The 19184-nt window shown below is 35.6% G+C and overlaps 1 long non-coding RNA gene across 1 annotated transcript in view; it reads right to left on the bottom strand.

The window, feature by feature from the left end:
* Positions 1–16130: 16130 nt before the first annotated feature.
* Positions 16131–19184, bottom strand: part of LOC143693756 (uncharacterized) — a 42835-nt gene continuing 39781 nt past the window's right edge. Inside the window, exons 2-3 of the long non-coding RNA XR_013181693.1 lie at positions 16476–16539; positions 16131–16196 (exon numbers count right to left, since the gene is read on the bottom strand). This is a non-coding gene — a long non-coding RNA (uncharacterized LOC143693756). The remainder of the gene's footprint in view (positions 16197–16475; positions 16540–19184) is intronic.

Raw genomic sequence — 19184 nt, 5'->3', positions numbered from 1 at the left:
ACAATGATGATAAGAAATGGCAAGGGCCTGAATTAGATACTTTGCAGCAAAGGTCTGTGACTGGAATAGAGACAACTCTAATGCAGGTTTGCTGAATGATGTTACTCATGAGCAAGGGCTGCAAAATGGAGGGAATGATACTCAAAACGGGCCAATAACTCAATTAGTGTGTTTATGGTTTCTAAAGGAGTTCTTTATCACAGTGAAATATAACAAAGCTCTGGACCTGTAACAACACAGGATGAAGAAAATATAGTGTTTAAGGTCCTCAGATTCACATTGTTATTAGGTGTGACCATTTAGGGCTGGGACCATGCCTTCTGGCTGTCTGGAGATTTTTAAAAAAACATAGTCTTTAGGCTTTGTTTGCACCTCCTAATTCATCAAACATTTTTTCTTTTAAAGACATATTTAAAGCAGTGGGGAGAGGGATGTTTGGTTTGAAATGATCTTTGAATTTTGTGTGTGTGTGTACTTTCTGCATGCCGACAAGACACTTGTACATAACAGAAAGGAAAATGAAACCAGCATAACTGTGAAAAATGTGATTAAAATTTGTATTCTAACTCGTTATTAACCCCCCATGTGCACACATGCCTCTATTACAGAAATGGATGTTTCTTTCTCAGTTTTATGCTGTTTTAGAAATAGTATGTATCATATATCTACTTACATTCATTATATACATAGGTAAATAAATAAAGATAGTCTACCAAGTATTAGAAAGATTCAGAACTAATCTCTTAAAATGTTTGTTCACTGTAGTTTACTACTGGATGTTAAGTTTTTCTGAGAAAATCAAGGGAGTGATTCAGCTGCCTAAATTCAAGCATCTGCAGCCATTTTAAGCTCTGAAAGATACCTAAGTCCCAAGCATAGAGTGCTTGTGTTTTTATTGTGAATAAACTCGCTATTTCCAAACCCTATTTCCAAAGTAATATTCAGTCTGAGAGAATTAGACCAATATTAAGATTTTCAAAAGATGCATTTGCTGTTGAGCAGGTTTGTCTATTGATCTGGTTGATGACTGAAAATAGTTGATCTAATGTAAGATGAATTATTCTGGGCCATACAATTTCTAATGTAAGAAGTGTTGACTAGAAAAACAAGAATGTGCTGATATATCAAGGTCTCTACCAATATTACAGATGCTGAGTGGATAATCAGAACAGAGTAATAGAGTAAGCATCATTAAAAATTCAATATTGAATACTCCATGGATCAGCAGGGTCTGCTATTGTCCAGTGCCTCAAAAGGGACGTGTTGCAGTGACATTTTAAAGCAACATTTACTGTAGCTTTAATAGAACTCACTGTACCTGAAAATTTTCAAATTCACTTTTTGCATAGCTTCAAATGAATAGTTAGTCTTTCAGTGTTTTTTAGGACCAATCCTTCATGCCTTCCTGAAATCTGTAATCTAAAAAAGATTGATTTTATTTTTAACTGACATTTAAAAGTGGCAAAGCTTCTTCTACAAATTGCTTGTCACTTAAAATAGACTGTTGATACTCTGTCATCAAGAGATAATGCAGGATATAATTAGCTCCTTTTCAAAATTTTATGCCATTAAATACAAAAATTATACACATTAGCCATGCCTCTTAAAAAAATATGATACATCAATGCATGCAAATCACTGTGTCTTTATAAATATTTTCTTAGGAAGCAGAACATCCTATTAATACAGAACCAACCAAAATGCACTGATCAGCTTTCACATGGTCAGTTTTTTAGTCATCCCAATATTCAGGTGAAATCTAGAGGAATGAAATTTCAAAAATAATAAGAATGTTTAAAAACCCAAATCCCTGATGTTGCTTTTTATAAAACAGTTCTAAAGTTTTTTAACTTAGCCAAAAATTATTTTACTGCAAAATTGTGTGAGCATTAGTGAAAACCAGTAAGTTTATCCCCGCCCCTCCCCCAGAAGAAGCCAATCAAGATAGCTTTTATTGGTGTGTTTTTAAGAATGTATTTCAGTTTGAATTCAGGCTTCTAATATATGATGAAACCTTTTTCATCTTGGACTTGTGCATACATAATAAATTTAAAAATGGAAAAATGATTTTGTAAAATATTTCATTATTTTTACATGTGGAAGTCATAATAGATTTGAGCAAGATATTCACCATCAATTTAATTGTGAGGGGACATCAATAACTCATTCAGTATTTAGTCATGGTGTGTTTCTTGTCCTCTATCTTGTGGTAATCAAGGGTTTAATTCAAACAATTGTCTGAATCATAATTTCCTAAGCTTATTGTGGAAAATTATATATTTAAATATAGGTGAAAACATAAGTCTTAATACTATTTTGTATTTTGTATCTCATTTTTTCCACCTGTATATTCATTTTGTATTTAAACATACACATATAACAATATACATATGTTCATATGTATGCATGTATCCAATGTTCTCTGAAGTACAAGCACTGCTATCTATCTAAAACCACCTTTTGCAGCTGACACCTTCTCATAAAAGAGAAATGCACTGTAAAGTGAGCTGGTCCTAAAATGACAGCTAAAAGGAACGACAAATAGGGCCTTCAGCTTGCACATTTTAAGATTCTGACAGCATGACCTCTATTGCTGTCACTTCATAACTTTCATACAATTGTTGTCACAAAAATAGCAGAAAGACATTGTCATTATAATCTCTAGGTCTTGGTCCTGTAATCAGATCTATTTCCTTGCAAAGTCCCAGGGATGGCTTTTTAGGGCTGAGAACTTTTCATTTATTTTGAGCAATCTAAAAGTCAGTCAACTAGACCAAGTCATGGGTTCTGCATATTGCCAGTGTAAAGAATTCACTAAAATTTAATTCATGGTGAATTAAATAGTGAATCCCATCATAAAGACTAGTTTAGATATGTAGAACTAATGATAGTTGTGAATCTTCCACCTTCCAAAGTTATGTAGCATAAATCTCACCATAAAATGGTGCCCAAGGTGTATGACAGATTGAACATTTATGATCAAATTTGTAACTAAATTCAATTTTCCTTTGTTCATCTGACCAGACTACTATTTCAGGTGCAAGGTGAGAACTTTGAATCAGCAGTAAAAAGCATATTTTTCACAAATTCTGCTATTGCAGGAACAAGAAAGGAAATAGCTGAAAGTTTTTAAAATACAGAAATTTTTGGAGTTAAAACATTTTGAATGGAATATTTTGTATTTTGATTAGCCACTTGTTTTAATTTCATAAATAATAGAGCAGAAAATACATTAATAAAGTTTAAAAATCCACAAAAATCTGAAAATAATACCTTTGTGATTAAGGATGCTTGTAAAATTTAAAAAAAATCCTGGAGTTACCAGGATTGTAATCAGAATAAAGAAATCCTGAACTTTTAGATTTTAATCATGCTTCTGATTTGCATATTCAAAGTATACTGCGACCTCACTATTTGCTGTACTCACACAAATATTTCTGGAATAGCTTTCCTTTACTCTCCATAGTAAGATGCATAACATCTTATTTTCACTGTGTTAGTTGCAGGAGTCATCCCAGGATGTATCCCAGGAGGAATCCTGAGGAAGGCTGGAAGCTTGTGATGCATTAGTGAATTTGTCTCATGTCCCAGTTTCAGAGTAAGTAGGTTCTAGCTGAAACCAAAGTTTTTATCTTCAGATCTGCAAATGTGCAGGATGGACAAAAAAAAAAGAAAAGAAAAGAAAAGAAAAAAAACCCAACTCTGCTTCACACATGAAGACTCATGTAGAGATCAGATTGTGCAAGGCTTTTTATGAGAAATCCAGCCAAACCTATTTTATGAGCTTACCTAGAAGGTTGTATAGTGAGGAGTGTTGTGTAATGCAACCTGAGAAATCTGTAATTATCTTATTTAATTATTCATAATGGCAGCTGTCAGGATTGTACATTCAATATGTTAAATTATGCTTTCAGTAAGGGTAACTTCATCTTATGCAGTGAGATACCTCTTGTACATGCCAGCATATGATTCAGAAGACTTCACACAAGAAAGTCCCTGAGGACTTTCCACATTTGATCTCATGTCACTCAAGGACCTTACTCTTTTTCACTGCTTCCAATAGCTGTGGAAGAAAGAAAAGAAAATTTTGCTTTTTCCAAAAATAAAGTAGATCTAAAAAGTGAGTAAAGTGTTTAACTGAGCTGAAGCAGCTCTATAGCATATCTGCTTCAGCTGCTGTCATGATATTCGCTGATTCCTTCCAGAAAATTACAGTGTGTTTTGTTTTCTTGGTATTGAAGGTACACACCCTCTGATGAACCTGAAATGTGGGGTTTGGTTACAAATACCAGTCTTTTTGGAAAACGCTTTTCAGCATGCCAAAAACATACAGCTTTTGCAAACTTAGTAAATCTTTATTTTCTAAGAATATGGGACCTGATCCTACTGAGTTCAGTAAAATTAACATTAGTAGCATTAGCAGGACAAATTCAGGAGAGCCACTTGATGTACATTTTCATATTGGGCCTTTTTGAAATCAAAAATATTCATCAGCTTTAAAAATGCTGTTGACAGGACTCAATGCATGGTTTTCAAGTGATGTTTTCAGTCTCTCAAGGAGCACATTGCTTAAGGAATAGCTCTCCCTAGCATTCCCCTGCACCTTGAGCTCCACTTAAGTATTTAAGTGCGTTTCAGTTTGGAATGGTGTACCTGTAGGTCACAGAACAGACTGAAGGAGCTGAACCAAACATAAATCAGAATGAAATACGTGGCTCCATAGAAGGCTCAATTGGATAAAACAAACCATGTATCCACTTGTGCACAGCATGTCTCTCCCAGCTGAGCAGAGTTGAGGAAACAGGCTTCATAGACAGAACAAGTGTCATCCATTGATGCACATAATAAATCATCAGTGTAAAGAATTTGTCAATAACATGCTGCCCTAAACATCCATGTGTCTGCTGCATTAGGCTCATGTTGCTGCAGCTAAATGAGATCTCAACCAACACAGAATGAAAAAAAAGCAGTGTAGCTTAAAGTGGCAGCAGATCAGTTTCTGAAAAACAGACATTTTATCTCCAGTTCTTATAAAGAGCAGTTTGGGAAATGCATAGTCATTTATGAGAACAAGGAGCACTAGTATATGCTTATTAAAAAACTAGACAGGCATTGGGAAAATTCTTTTAACAAATTCAGACCCCCTACAATGCTCCCAAATACATGACCAACTTTAGCAATGCCTGCAATGCAGCTCACTCAGGCGAGTGTTGGGATTTAGCACTCAATGCAATTAGAGATTCTGGTTTCAGCTCTACCTCCACATTGTGGGGCAGCTGTGAGCAAGTCCCATTTATTTCCCCACTGATACTTAATGTTTCTTTTCCATTTAGTCTCTGCTCACACAGGGTGAACAGACGGTGTGTTTGTACAGTATCTACGTTTCATTTAGTGGCACCACAACACAAATAAGAACTATCAAAGAACTTGCAGGAAATATGACAGGAAAGCAATTTCTGAGGAAGTAAAACAGATTGCATATTCTAGATTGAAGTGATATTAAATATGTAAGAGAAAGCTGAAATTTATTCAGAAGTAAGTATGTCTAGCCCTCTTACTGCTTAAGATAATCTATAAAGGTCACTAATCCCTCTAAATTGCTATAAACATTCCTAATGTATTTAGTGCCTGGTAATTTTTGTTATGATTCAATACAGAAACAGCTAAATCAGAAAGAGATAGCATGGTTCAAATTCTCTTTTAAAAATCCAAAAGATAGAAAAGATTTGTTGTATTTGCTATAAAACTTTTCACTTTGAGAGAATATGTGTTATCTCATGAATTTTATATGTAAGGAAACTCATATACTTCTCATAAGGAAGTTCTGAGTAGAAAGGAAAGGGTTTTCTGATACATACAGGACAACATATTTCTTGAAGGAATTGGGGGAAATGAATTAGTAAGAAGGGAGTAGATATACCATGAGAAGGACAAGAGAAATGGATAACTGATTATCACTGGAAGAAACCCAAAAATTCCTTTTCAAGTACTGTATGAAAATAGAGTATGAAGAGGACACACCACAACACAAGATTAGAAGAACTGAACTCCAAAGATAAAATGGTCTTTGTAAAAGCAGGTTGAGCAGAATTTTTGACTGACCTGCTGCTAGTAATTCACACAAAGATGATTTTGTGTAATATAATGTAGAGGTAACTAGAGAATACTTAGGAGTCTAAACCTCCAACTGACTTTCAGAGCTGGCCAAGAGTTGTGTGGGCATTTAAGACTGCTGTCGACAGGAAGTGCAGTGAATCATTGTTCATGGGTGTGACGAGCTCTTCATGAAACTAACGCATTGGTGAACAGCCCCCATCTGAAATGTGAAACACTATATATTGGAATACTAAGACAATATGCTGCCAAGAGTAGCTCATTTGGAAATGTCAAAGTCAGGAGATTAACTTTTTTCTGAAATTACATATATATATATAGACACACATATATGTGTGTGCGTTTTCATTTGTATGTGCGCATGTGTGTGGGTAAATGCAGAGAGAGAAGGGAGGAGGAAGAGAGTAATGGAGAGGAAGATTCTTGTAAAAGCTAATTCAGAACATCTATTTAGAGGGTTCCCTAAATCATGCAAGTATTCCACAGAATTTCAGCCACCTGATAGAAAATCACTAGACTAGAACAGTCAATTTTTTTTATTGTTCATGGGTAATTTACCACCTAGGTTTGTTGTGGTTTTTCCTTTTATTATCTACTATTCCTGATTTCCACGCTGTTTGTTATTTTCATGTGATTGCATACAATTGAATTTGGAACGTAAAGTGTTAGAGAGAGGAAAAAAAAATTACAATCAGAGAATGAAAAGACAAATGAGCATGTGAAACATCAAAAACTATGAAACTTCTTCCTCATTTTTTTAGACAGAACAAGTGTAAGTTAAAATTAAAAGACAGAAGTAAAGGTGCTCAATGATTCCACTTTCCTTATGCGGTAACAATTAACCAGTGAAAATAATTGATATAAGACTATATTAAAGCAAAATAGTTTGGGATCTAAACTAATGTAGACACTTACATGGAAAAGACACAGAATAATCAGAATTCCAAAATGTGTTTGGAAGAAAACTAAATACTCACTCTGCAGGGAATGAGCCTTCATATCAGAAATGAAAACTCAGGAGAAATTTACCTTTTTGAAAACTCTTCTGTAATGGAGTATAATTTTATTTTACACTTCTTAAAAGGAAATTTAAAGGGATGGGAGAAGATGTTTCTTACCACAAAAAGAGCTATGAGCTTGCAGGACAACAGGATTGAAAAACAGAGTGTGAGCTATCTATCTTCTTTCTGCTTAAAGCTCTTGCATTTTATCCTTCTTGCCGACAGCTAGACATATTTGTTCTGGGCAGGTTTTTTTGAGAAGGACATTGTGGACTAAAAACATCATACTATATTTTTCATTTTTGAGGTACATGCAATCCATCCCCATCACTTTGAGGTAACTTTGCTTTCCACTAGAATGCTCCAGGTTTTAATCACAAGTCTACATTTATTCTCAGTATGAGATCAAAATAAATACACCACCAGTGTGAACACTTTTCTGAGAGGACAAGAGGGATTCCTGCTTGTCATAACTAATGAGGGTGATCAAAGCCAACGAGGTGCTCCCACTGACCTGAGCTTTGATCATTCACTGTACTTTCCAATATCTGAGCCTGGGAGTGAATTGCCCTAATGGCCTCTGGTTACATTAGTGGCATATAGCAGGAGAAGGGAGTAAAGATAAGAAGAAGCAAGAAGGAGAGGGGAATGTCTATCTATGACACATGTGTAAGACTAAAAACCTCTGGGAAATTGAAGTAAGCTCATATTCAAGGCTTTTAATACACTGTACATGTTAATGTTATTGAAGTACTCAGTAGGTTTTTCATGAAAGCTGGTCCCAAAGAGCAAGGATAAGATCCTTTACTCACCTTTGACCAATTACTCAAATGAGCAGACAGTAGCTTAAAAGGGGTTTGTGTGTGTGTGTGTGCAAGTGCTCTTCTGAACCCTGTGAAATATTTGACTCCTCAAAAGAACATGTTAATGCTAGAATTTTGCACATTATAAGTTTTTCTACTGACTTGAGATTCTTTCACCCATTTTTGGTTGTGGTGTTCATGATAGCCAACACTGTACAATCTTTCAGCTGCAGACTATGATGTTGTCAGATGAAAAATGTTGTCTATCCTGCTAACTTTAGTTTCTCATTAGTTCTAAAGATGGATTATGTGATAGAGTTGATAGCTAAAGGCATTTGGGGAAGACTTGCTCCCATCAGGTCTGATTCACACTAAGTGAATCTTTCTGAATACGCTTTTCTTTTGTCTGTGCTAGCGCTTGAAACATTTTTTGTACAGCGGCAACAAGTTTAAATGTACAGTTATAATTTCTTTAGTGTACTCAAATTCTCCAACTGCTGTGCAGATTTCAGATGTTTTCCAAGAACATTGCAGCTACAGAGATTAAACATAGCAGGTGACATTATTATATGGGCCAGAAGCTGGGATAATTATTTAATTCATATTGTAATAAAAAGCAATGAAGGAAAAAGAGGCCTGCTATCTTACAAAGATTCTCCTTCACAAAATTCACAGAGAACTAAGAACATCAGTGTCCTACTTTTCATTTCCAGAAAAGTGGAGTCTTTCCTTAGCATTTTAACAAGGCAGGAATTCAAGGCTGTGATTTTATAAAAGAAATGAATTTCAGCCTTCAAAGTACCTGCTGTCCTCAGCAAGTGAAGGTCTGTTTTTTTCTGTGCTATCATATGCCTGTAGTAAGCAAGACAAGAGAGGGTAATCAAAGTTACCTGATTGTGCTGAAAACTGGAATTCTGTTAATCATTAAAGGTTTTTAATTTTTTCTGACCCATTTGTTACCATCACCATAATTTAAAAAAAATATTCCCTCTAACTGGAATAATGTCATTAAAGATCCTAGCTAAACCAAGCAGACACAGAGTGATCCAAATACCTACCCTGGTGTATTAATTAAAAGAAATTATTATTTTACATACAATTTAGCTGTCAGTGTTTATTCAGCATAACTCTGACTGTGGACAGCCTGCTAAGAGGTTAACCTTTTCTACTAATGCACATGCTTGGTGCCTCTGTTGTCCTACACTGGTTCAACCACCTTTGGACTGTTCATCACTACAGATGCTTCAGATGTCTGTCTTTTCCACAGTAACTGTCTCCAAAAGTGGAAAGGAAAGTCCCCAGAGTTTCCTTTCCTCTAAACATTTGTGTGTTTACACTTACAAACTTTTAACTGTAGCTGCCATTGCAAATAATTTCTTCTGCCAGGGGAATAAAGGAAAAGTTCAATATGGAATTATTGTCAAAACAGAATTCAGCTGAGAATTTTGACACTTTCAGTGACAACACCGGAGATGAATACATTTACAAATAGATGAATGATGTCCAATATCTCAAATAACAATACAACAAAAGAATGTTTTGGTCTTCCTTTGAAGTGCCTTTAGTATGCAAATGATCAGCTTTAGGCTTAAATCTGCAGATAGTTCCCTTGTTGCATATTGTGTGGCCTCTGAAGCCAGAGTGCTGTATCACAAGTTGGTAATTGCATGGTGTCAGATTGCACCTCATCTAATTCCATGTCACAGTAAATTATGGGTGTCTGGGTCCTGCAACATGTGCAGCTTTAAAAGCCAAACTATGTGATGTCGTTTTGTGCTAGGTGCTACTGGGGAGTGCCGACCTTGATATGTAATTTAAGTAACTTTCAATGCATTAACAGTAGCTGATGGAAGTATTTAGTGGTGTCATAGGCAATAGAGGCAATACAATCTCTTTTATGTTTTACAAACTGGAGTTCTGCTACTGACTAAAATGTAAAGTGTTTTGTGGAAAGCTGGCAGGCATAATGTCTTCCACAAACTTGTACCACAGCATTATTTATATCCTTCCGTTGGTATGTTTGTCATTTTCGAGCATATAAATGGAACATCAAAAACATGCAGCAGAAGCCGAATGAATTCTACAACTATTCCTGTGTCTATGGCTCAATTTATGTTACATTAAAGATAGAAACATTTGGGATACTTTGTAAGAACATGTATTTTGTGTCCAGGGAAATCAGGCCAGATCTGAGCTCTGGCTGTGACAATAATTATTTTTGTTTTACCGTGAACTAGCTTGCTTCAGAAATACCATCATCCAAGGCATAAATTTTACAGTCTTTCATACACAAAAAACCTCTGGCCATTTCTATATTGTAAATATTTTTACTATGATGGATCATGATCACCAGAGGTCAAAGGCAATAGGCAAAAGAAGCAGTTTGAACTTGGCTTAATGAAAGTTGCTTAAGGTAGTTGGAACAGATATCATATTTTCATGCGACTGCCTATAATGCTTTTTACAATGGGAAAGAGGTTCTTTGCTGCAGTGAAACGCAGGAGGAAGGGGATTTGGCATTGATTTTGTGCTTCTTGGAACAAAAATATTTTAGATCTGATAGAGAAGTCATTATTTTCTACCAAAAACTGTACTTCAGGCTTTAAAAAGCAACAGTAAAACAAGTTTGAAGGTTAGCTACAAGAGGAATTTAGCTTTTATTCTGACTGTCAAACTTCTCTCTGATCAAAACAAACATATTTAAATCCTGCGCAGTTAAAATAATAATGCAGACCCCAAATTCCTAATCCTGTGTTTGATAAGATTTTACACTCAATGAAAGTAAGGGAGTTCTTAAACTCTGTGAAATTTCACTTACTCTTTGGTAGGAGAAGATCGCAAGGCTGAATTTTGCTAGAAGAATACTATAAAACTATTATTAATTCCCTGAAAAATATTGTTGCCTGACCAAGACTTCCTATGTCAAAAAGCACTGAAATTCATGAAATGGTGTCCAAAAAATCACCTCTTTTATGTGGAGCTCTATCCTACTATTAATGGCAGTTAAATTTTTCAAAAGCCATTACCTGATTTAACAGCTTAAATCACATTTTAGAGGTGACTTTAGCATTTAATAATTCAGCCTTACTTTGAAAGAAACTTGGAAGTTACATGTCATCTGTTTTTGCCCTTTTGAAAATCACATCTTGTACTTAATGCAATCTTTAAGCCCCTTGGAAAAGCTGGTTTAAAATCCTTTTTGAAAATGTCACAGTTGTAAGGATACTTCCAAACTATGGGAGGTTTAGGTTTTAGCTTTCAATGCCTACCTGGAGTATATTCCCTTGCTCTTTCCCTCCATGTTAAAGCAATATACCTAGCAAATGTTTTTCTTCTGTTCTTTCATGGAAAGGCAATGACATGCCTGTGCCAGGAAAATTAATCAAAATCTTTTTTACCTGTATACAGTAAGGTGTATGTGTGGAAATAAATACATGAGGACAAAGCAGAGGGGTGAAATGAATTTTAGATGGTTGGTGCTTTTGACTGGCTTGCTGAAAGCAAAATGAGTTTGTAAAATGCAGAGGATGAATAGAATTACTGGCATGATAAATTTGCCTAGCTTATCTGTAATGATCTAGCTACAGTTGCAGCTATAACATTTTACCTGTTTTTACCTCACCTGAAATCACTTATGCTGGAATATGAGGGAGACTATTCCCATTAATAAACTAACAGTGTTTTTGCAGGGTGCATGACAGCTGCAAAGGGGAGAGTAAAAATTTGGAAATAAATGGGAGACTTCAGCCCTTTAAAGACCTTATCAATTTGCATCATGCTCTGAATTCTGAACACCCTTCTTTGCCCTTGCTACGCTATTTGCTGTGTGGCTAAAGATGTACACAAATCTTTTAGGATAAGGGTCTGTACCTCTGATTAAAGGACAGGACACAAGCCTCTGTGCTTGCAGTCCACAAGGCCAACCACATCCTGGGCAGGGTGAGATTAGATAACAGGAAAAAATTATTTACTGAGGGGGTGGTGAGGCACTGGAACAAGTTGCCCAAGAAGTTATGGATGCCCCATTCCTGGTAGTGCTCAAGGCCAGGCTGGATGAAGCCCTGACAAGACTGGTCTGATGAATGGCATCCCTGCTCATGGCAGAGGTGTTGGAAAATATTGATCTTTAAGGCCCCTTCCAACTCAAACCATTCTGACTCTCCTACCCTCCACTTTGGTGGTCCTAGAGAGACCAGTTAGACCTTGTAGAGCACAAGGATCTCTATGTACATTATGAATTTTTTGGTCTGGATGTGCACCCTCAGTAGTTCTTTCCCCAATTTTCAAATTGTGGTGTTGCTGCACTTGTGTGGTTTTTTACTATTGTTATTAATAGTATGAACTAGAATGAAGTTTAGATAGCTGAAAAGCATAAGCAGTGATCGCATTTGAAAGCACAGTAGGATATAGCACTGGAATGCTACAAATGCAGCATTTAATGCTGATAGACTGCTGTTGTGACTCAAACCAGGCTTTTAGACAAGTAAAGAGGCATTTCTGGGTATTACAGGGTCACACCTTACTGTCAAGCTTTAAGTAGCACTCTGCATTGATCTCAGTGGGTAGTTGTGTTTAAAAATTGATGGCATGACCTGGTCCTTAATATGGAATGTCACCTGATAGGGACATACAGGTTTTGCTGCTCTCTGCACAGTAAGAAAAAGAAGGAGGAAACACAACAGACCTCATGCTATCTTGATATATGCAGACAGCACAAAATTTTTAGCAGTATTTTATAGCATGAGCCTTATAACCAATAATACTTTATTTCCACTGACTTTAATGGGGCTTTGGATTTATGTCTTTGTTAATGCAATCAGAATCTAACTATACTTGGAGTTAAATAAAGAAATATTTTCATGAAAAAAATTGAAGCATCTCTAAATGTTTTTTTATTGAAAAGACTTTTTGGGTTTGGAATCAGAACTTGAAAAGGTACATTAATATTTCCAACTATTCTCCCAGGTTTGAAACCAATGGATATTGCATGTCCCTTGAACTGCAAGTTTGCTGCATTTTTCCAACCTGAACCTCAAAAAACCCTTTTCTATTATTCTTAAAACTTACAACAAACTGTAAAGCATTTGTTTATGGTTTGACCAGGGAATAAATTCTGAAAGCTTTGTCTATCCTGATTCAAAATTCACATATGTTATTTGTCTTGCTCATATATTCGTCTGTTTTGTATAAGCTTTCATTTTTCTCTGACAGCCAATGATCTTTTATTATATGAAAGAGACTTAAATTCAGCCTCTCAGCCATGTTGTAATTATTTTGATCTTCCTAATTTGCTTCTCCTTGTACAAACATCTGCTCATAAACTTGTACCACAGAGCAAGGGTACATATTCAGTGTGAGCAAAATCCTCTCATCCCTGTTCCATGTTTTTTGTTTTTGTGTTTTCTTTTGTCTTACCAAAGGGTGTGATCTGGATCAAATTACAATTTGAATACAGCATAGCAGAGGGATGTATGCAATGAAGATTTTAAATAAGTCACTGAGCTCACTGTAACTTCCTCAATGTCAAAAAATGTGCCACTGCAAATCCCCTGGGACTGCCTGAACAATACTTGCATATTCCAGGCCTTATGTCAGGCTGATACCCATCTGTCTATTTGCTAGGCTCTGTCTCTTCTGTCCTTTCTGGTATCACTTCCTCTGTTGTGGGGGAATGGGAGAGGAGGAGCTCTGAACAGCAAAATTTCCCCTCATTTTGTTCAAAGGTGAGATCCTTTGGATATCTTCCTGCAAGGTACTCAAACTCCATTTGCATGTTGTTGTAGGATGGTTTTGTGCTAATCCTAAAAGAAACAAGTCAGCACCCAACATTTTAAATAACCTTGAGTATCACTATTGTATTTGAATAATTTAGACCAGGGTCCTAACTCCAACTTGCAAATAAACAGTTTTGATAAATCTTAGTAGAGGGGTCAAGGTTTTGTGGTATGTACAGCACAAAAAGTTATAGAAGTCAGAAGATATCAAGAAGAGGTAACATTAAACTCTTCTGGTTCAGTGCCACCCAAAATTTGAAGAGGCATATGGATTAATTTTGAACCTCCACAAGAGTGGCCTATGAAGCACAGTACAACATAAACTCTCTGAAGTGTGATGTGGCACTACTCTGGCATGTCCTTCCTTAACCACTGTATCTGAGTCAGACTTTTGGGCAATTCTCTGGGGGGGGCTTATGAGTAAAATATCCTCTTGCAGACTCGAGACTGAGATCTGCAGGTGAGTCATTGTGCAAAGCTGCATCTTATCAATATTTTGTGATTGTGCTATGGGTAGAGATGTGCAAATCTAATATTTGTCACTACCATTAAATTGTTAAATACTTGTGTAAACAGCAGATACACTTCTTTTGGCTTTTTGCCTGCAGTAAAAGAGCAATGCATTTGTTTTTCCCTATCATCACAAAACTGACATGACCTTAAAATTATATCTACCACAAGAACACTCACTGTGATATTTCCAACTCTTTTGTTTTTTCCTTTAACAATTTTGAAGTTCTGCTGGGTGTTTAGCCAGTCATGGGTTGGTTGGTTTGGAAATACAGATTTTGAGTGGTTGGAAAACATGCATAATCTGCTTAGTGCCTGGTTGCATCTTCCTGCCACTGTGTGAGGCAAGCAGAACATGTCCTGGTGCCTGGAAGACCAAACAAAGGATTTAATTCCCAGGGAACTTGCTTTGTTGTTTTCCTGCAGGATGATACTATCTCTGCATCTCCCCTTTCTCTTAAACTAGCAGTCTAAAATGTCCCTAGGGGAGAACTAATAGGCAGGCTTACACTGAACATGATTACACAAAACTGCTTTCCTTGGGAAGGAAGGAGGGGTAGGAATTAGCACTGTTCTGATGTTATTCAAGGGCTGCACTTTTCACCTGATTTCAGCTAGGTGTCTGAGTATGTGCAAAATATTACAAGTCTCCTCTGAAGTTTTCAGAAGTAGATGGTATCATCTGGCATCATTGAGTTTTTATTTGTGGTAGAGAGGGGCAGGGGTGGTGATATGAATATAGCTGCTCAGTTTTATAGCTGAAGTAGGAAAGAGAAAATATCTACTCCTGTCTGGCAAATTATTTGCTTAATATATACAGCACAGTCTTCTAAATTGTCTCTAAATCACTATGTGACTGCCTAAAGACTTATGTACCTAAGAAACTGATGACCTATTCAGTTATGTGATAGTTGTCTTCAGCTTTTCTTATGTTTCTAAATTAGCAGATACTTGGTACAAGCAAAATCACAGGATTTGGAAACATGACTTGTGCAATGCAATACCTGTTTATTAGACTGTCCTTGGATAAAAAGAAAAAGTAAAAGACTTCTCTAGTCAGCTCTCTGAATGCCTGCTTAGATATTTGTTCTCTGACTGGCCTCATGCCTCTTTTATTCTTGAGATCACAATGGCTTATTTTCAGTAGAAAAGAAAGCAATAATATTTTCAGTGTAAACACAGCCACTACCTGTCTTCTCTGATTTTTTTTAAAGTATAAGAAAAGTGTGTGATCTTATTTTAGCTATCTTATTTGCACAACAAAAGCAAACCTGCCTTGGCTAAAATGTTTACCACCTTTTAGGAGAGTGCAAAAACTGTGAACTCAGGCAAAAAATGTTTAAGAATTTAAATTTCTCACTTTGTGGGCAGCCTGTCTCTCTCAGTCTTTCAAGAATAATCACTGCACAATTAAATACTATGTTCAGGAAAGAAACCACAACTACAGCAACAAACCCCTCAGATTCTGAAAATTAAATGAGCAGTGATACCTTAATACACAGTCTACAATCATACAGCAAAGTTCTAGATAGAAACCAAAGTAATATTTATTCTTGTACTGTGTCCTTTTAGTTCTTCATATTTGTCATATACACATTGTTGATTTTATAGCTGTTTATTGTAAAAGGATTCTGGACACCTAGACATCTAATACACTCAAACTGAGTGGTCCAGTTGGGGCTGGATTCTTGCTCTGGAGGTACAGAGCACTTAAACAATGTGAGCAACCTTTTACTTAATTTGGGAGGTCAATGAGCAAAGATAATTTATTGGTATTTGTTAACATTCTTTCCTTAAATATATGACATTATAAGTCATCACAGAACCTCATGGACAAGTTAGGCAATAGCAAAAATGCCATTTTACAAATACACTGGACACACACCAGCCATCAGGAAACAACAACCTCCCTACCTTTTGTTTGTTTCCTCTTCGATAGTGATTGTTGCTTCTGAACAATGTCTACTTTCTCAGCTAGACATATTTTCCTCATGCTGAAAAATGAGAGGTTTATGAGTTAAAAGCTCATATACCATATCACATGCAAGTTCAACAACTTTACCTAAAAAACAGCCACATGTAGGGTCTCAAGAAGAAGCCTCTTTGGAGTAAAGATTGAATAAGTCCCACATCTAATGAATGGCTGCCTGCCTCATTGCCATCTGTACAGCAATGCCTCCTGTAGTCTATAGCTGATCTGATCTTCAGGCTACTGCAGAGCTAAAATGTTCATATTGTGCGTCATTATTTCCTTAAACAATTCTTGTACTTACCTTCCTCTGCTGTTACTTCCCAATGTTGTACTGTGCATTTTAGGAATTCTTCAGTGCTGCATATCTGAAAAAAAAAACCAGCTTCAATGTAATGTTTAAAATTTCAACAAAGATTTTAAAAATTAAACCCAAAGGAATATCATGAACAGAAATAGAATTCTGGTTTTGCACTGATGGAAAACTGCTGTTGTATAATTTCCATTTTCCTCTGCTAAGATACCATCATTTACATTTCTGTTGCCTCTTTTTTCTTTTCCTATGGCTTTTTTTTTTTTTTTTTAAGGAGGAAACAACATTCCTTTTCCTTATGGGTGTTCTGGGACTATCTGATGTCAAAATATAGTATATTTCAACAGAAAATTGCTTATCTCTCACACAAGGAAATGTTTCTGTGGCCTTATGGTAACTAATACGAGAAAGGCATTTTAAGCCATCTCAGAGCTCTCAGTGTTATCACTACCATATATCATCCAGATCTGTATTATTTATGAGTACTGCTTTATTTTGTACCCTAATTCATATAGTTGTATAATAAAATACTTTTTGTTTTTGGAATCTTGTCAAAATAGTATAAAATAGTTGTACACCCCATTTGCCACTTCCTAATGGATTTGTACTCTTAATTCATATCAATGTTTTAAGAGTAAAACATCAGCATTAACACATGTGGTATATAAGCACAGGATGCTGTTTCCTGAATGACAGTCAAAAGCTCTAAAATACTCATATGTGGGTTAAATCCACAATATATTCTTGTGTATTTTATTTTCAAGAGCAGAAACTAGACACATACCTATGAGAGAAACCAGCACTGTGCCAGTTTTAGACTCTGCTTCTTTGAACAAGTAAAACAATTTTTGAAGAGGTGATAAACAGTTTGTTTTCCTTGGTGAACTTTATAGAGGAAAATGTAGAATGAGACCGCTGTGACATATAGTGTGTAAAACTGTCAGTATGCTATTGAGCCATGTCTCTGGAAGATGTATGGCTATATTTTAATCTAAGATTTTCACTCAGGGCTTCCATTTTCTCCAGTAGTATGCACAGTCATAATTTTTGGAAACAGAATTTCTGTTTCATTATCTTCAATATTTTCTGTATGCAATTTATGTTTCAGCCCACCTTGGTACTGATTCATTATAACAGCATTAGTTGAGTTCACCATGCCAAATTGAAACAGAAGTAGCTCTTTAAACTGTGTGAGATGTTTCCATTTTAATGTGTATTTGAAAGTCTTAAAGCAATATCATATATGTGTTTTATTATAACTATCACAAAGATTTTAAATTCAGTTTATTGCTTTTAAAGAGCACCATGACTTCCTTCCTTTTACTGGTGTTATTCTAATGCACAAAAAGCATGAATGCTGGGGCAAGGAGAATTAGGAAATAAATTTTGTGAACAAAACAATGTGATGTATGCTCTCAGAGAATCCACAACTAAGCAAAGTAGAGATCATTGATATTGTAGTTTATGCAAGAGACAGCATGCAGTGTCACCTTTCTTTCACTTGCTAATGCCAGAGTTTTCATGAAAATTCAATATTACAAAAAGTTGTTCACAAAGAACCTTCAAATTCTAAGTGGTAGTACTGCTATTACTGAGCTGCAATTTGTAAGAAAACCATAATGCTGACTTAACAATGTTTTTTCAAGTATACATTTCACATGCTGCTTTTTCACACAGTATTGAAATGAAGCTGACATACCATCACAGAACATTCCAAATCAAGGAAGGTGTTCCTGAGGATATGTAAAAAGACATTTTAAATTTGAGTTTTTAAGCACCTTTCTCCATGTGAGATGCAAATGTACTGAAAAAAAATCTAAATTTATATTTTAAATTAATGCCATGCGTTACTTGTGTACTTAAAGAATCACTAAAACATTCAGTTTTTTTAGTCATTGTGACTTAGCATCTTGACACACAAAAACCCCTTAACAGAGCACAGAAATCTATTATCATTTCACCTTTCTTTAGAAAAGATAAAGTTATTTGTAATTTGCCTTTACCGTATGTTCAGTTGGAATTTCAAATTATTTTACCATTGTCAGGACAATACCTAATTTTCCAGATGAAAAAATGACAATCTTATTTGCACTTACTTAAAATACTGATAGTTTGCAAAGCACATTTTGGTAAGATACTTTATAGGGAATGCTACACATTTCAATTTCTACTTGTGTTTCTAATATACTTCATACAAATATTTGATATCTGAGTTTAATTATACTGTAAAAGAAAATCCTATATTTCAACATTGTGCAATTTACTTTTAATTTAACAAGCACATACATGTAAAATATCTTTAGCAGAATCATGTAAATCTGCATTACATCAACCTTTTGTACATTTGTACCATTTTCATCACTTAAAAGAGAAAAAGGAAGCTGTTAATTTTTTAAGAGAGAAAAATAAAACATATTTTTTGTTTCTAATTAATAAACTTTTTAGATGGCCAAGGTGAAACATTCAGACTGATGTTGCTCATGGCAGACAGGGTACTTCCTTAGGGATGTTTCTCTTTTTATGCTTTGGGCAGATAATAAAGAGGGCTAATATCAGAATGCTTTCTTTTTGGTGAACATAATGAAATAAGATAAGGTGTCAGGGGCTCTTTCTTATTTGTGGTGTTACCACATTGTGCTGGTTTCAGCTGGGGTCCACTTAATTTTCTTCACAGTGACTTGCATGGGGCTGTGTTTTGGA

Source organism: Agelaius phoeniceus, chromosome 3 (genome assembly GCF_051311805.1).
Source record: "Agelaius phoeniceus isolate bAgePho1 chromosome 3, bAgePho1.hap1, whole genome shotgun sequence".
Taxonomy (NCBI): Eukaryota; Metazoa; Chordata; class Aves; order Passeriformes; family Icteridae; genus Agelaius; species Agelaius phoeniceus.
Note: the sequence above shows the minus strand (reverse complement) of the source record. Positions and strands in the feature narration are given on the sequence as shown.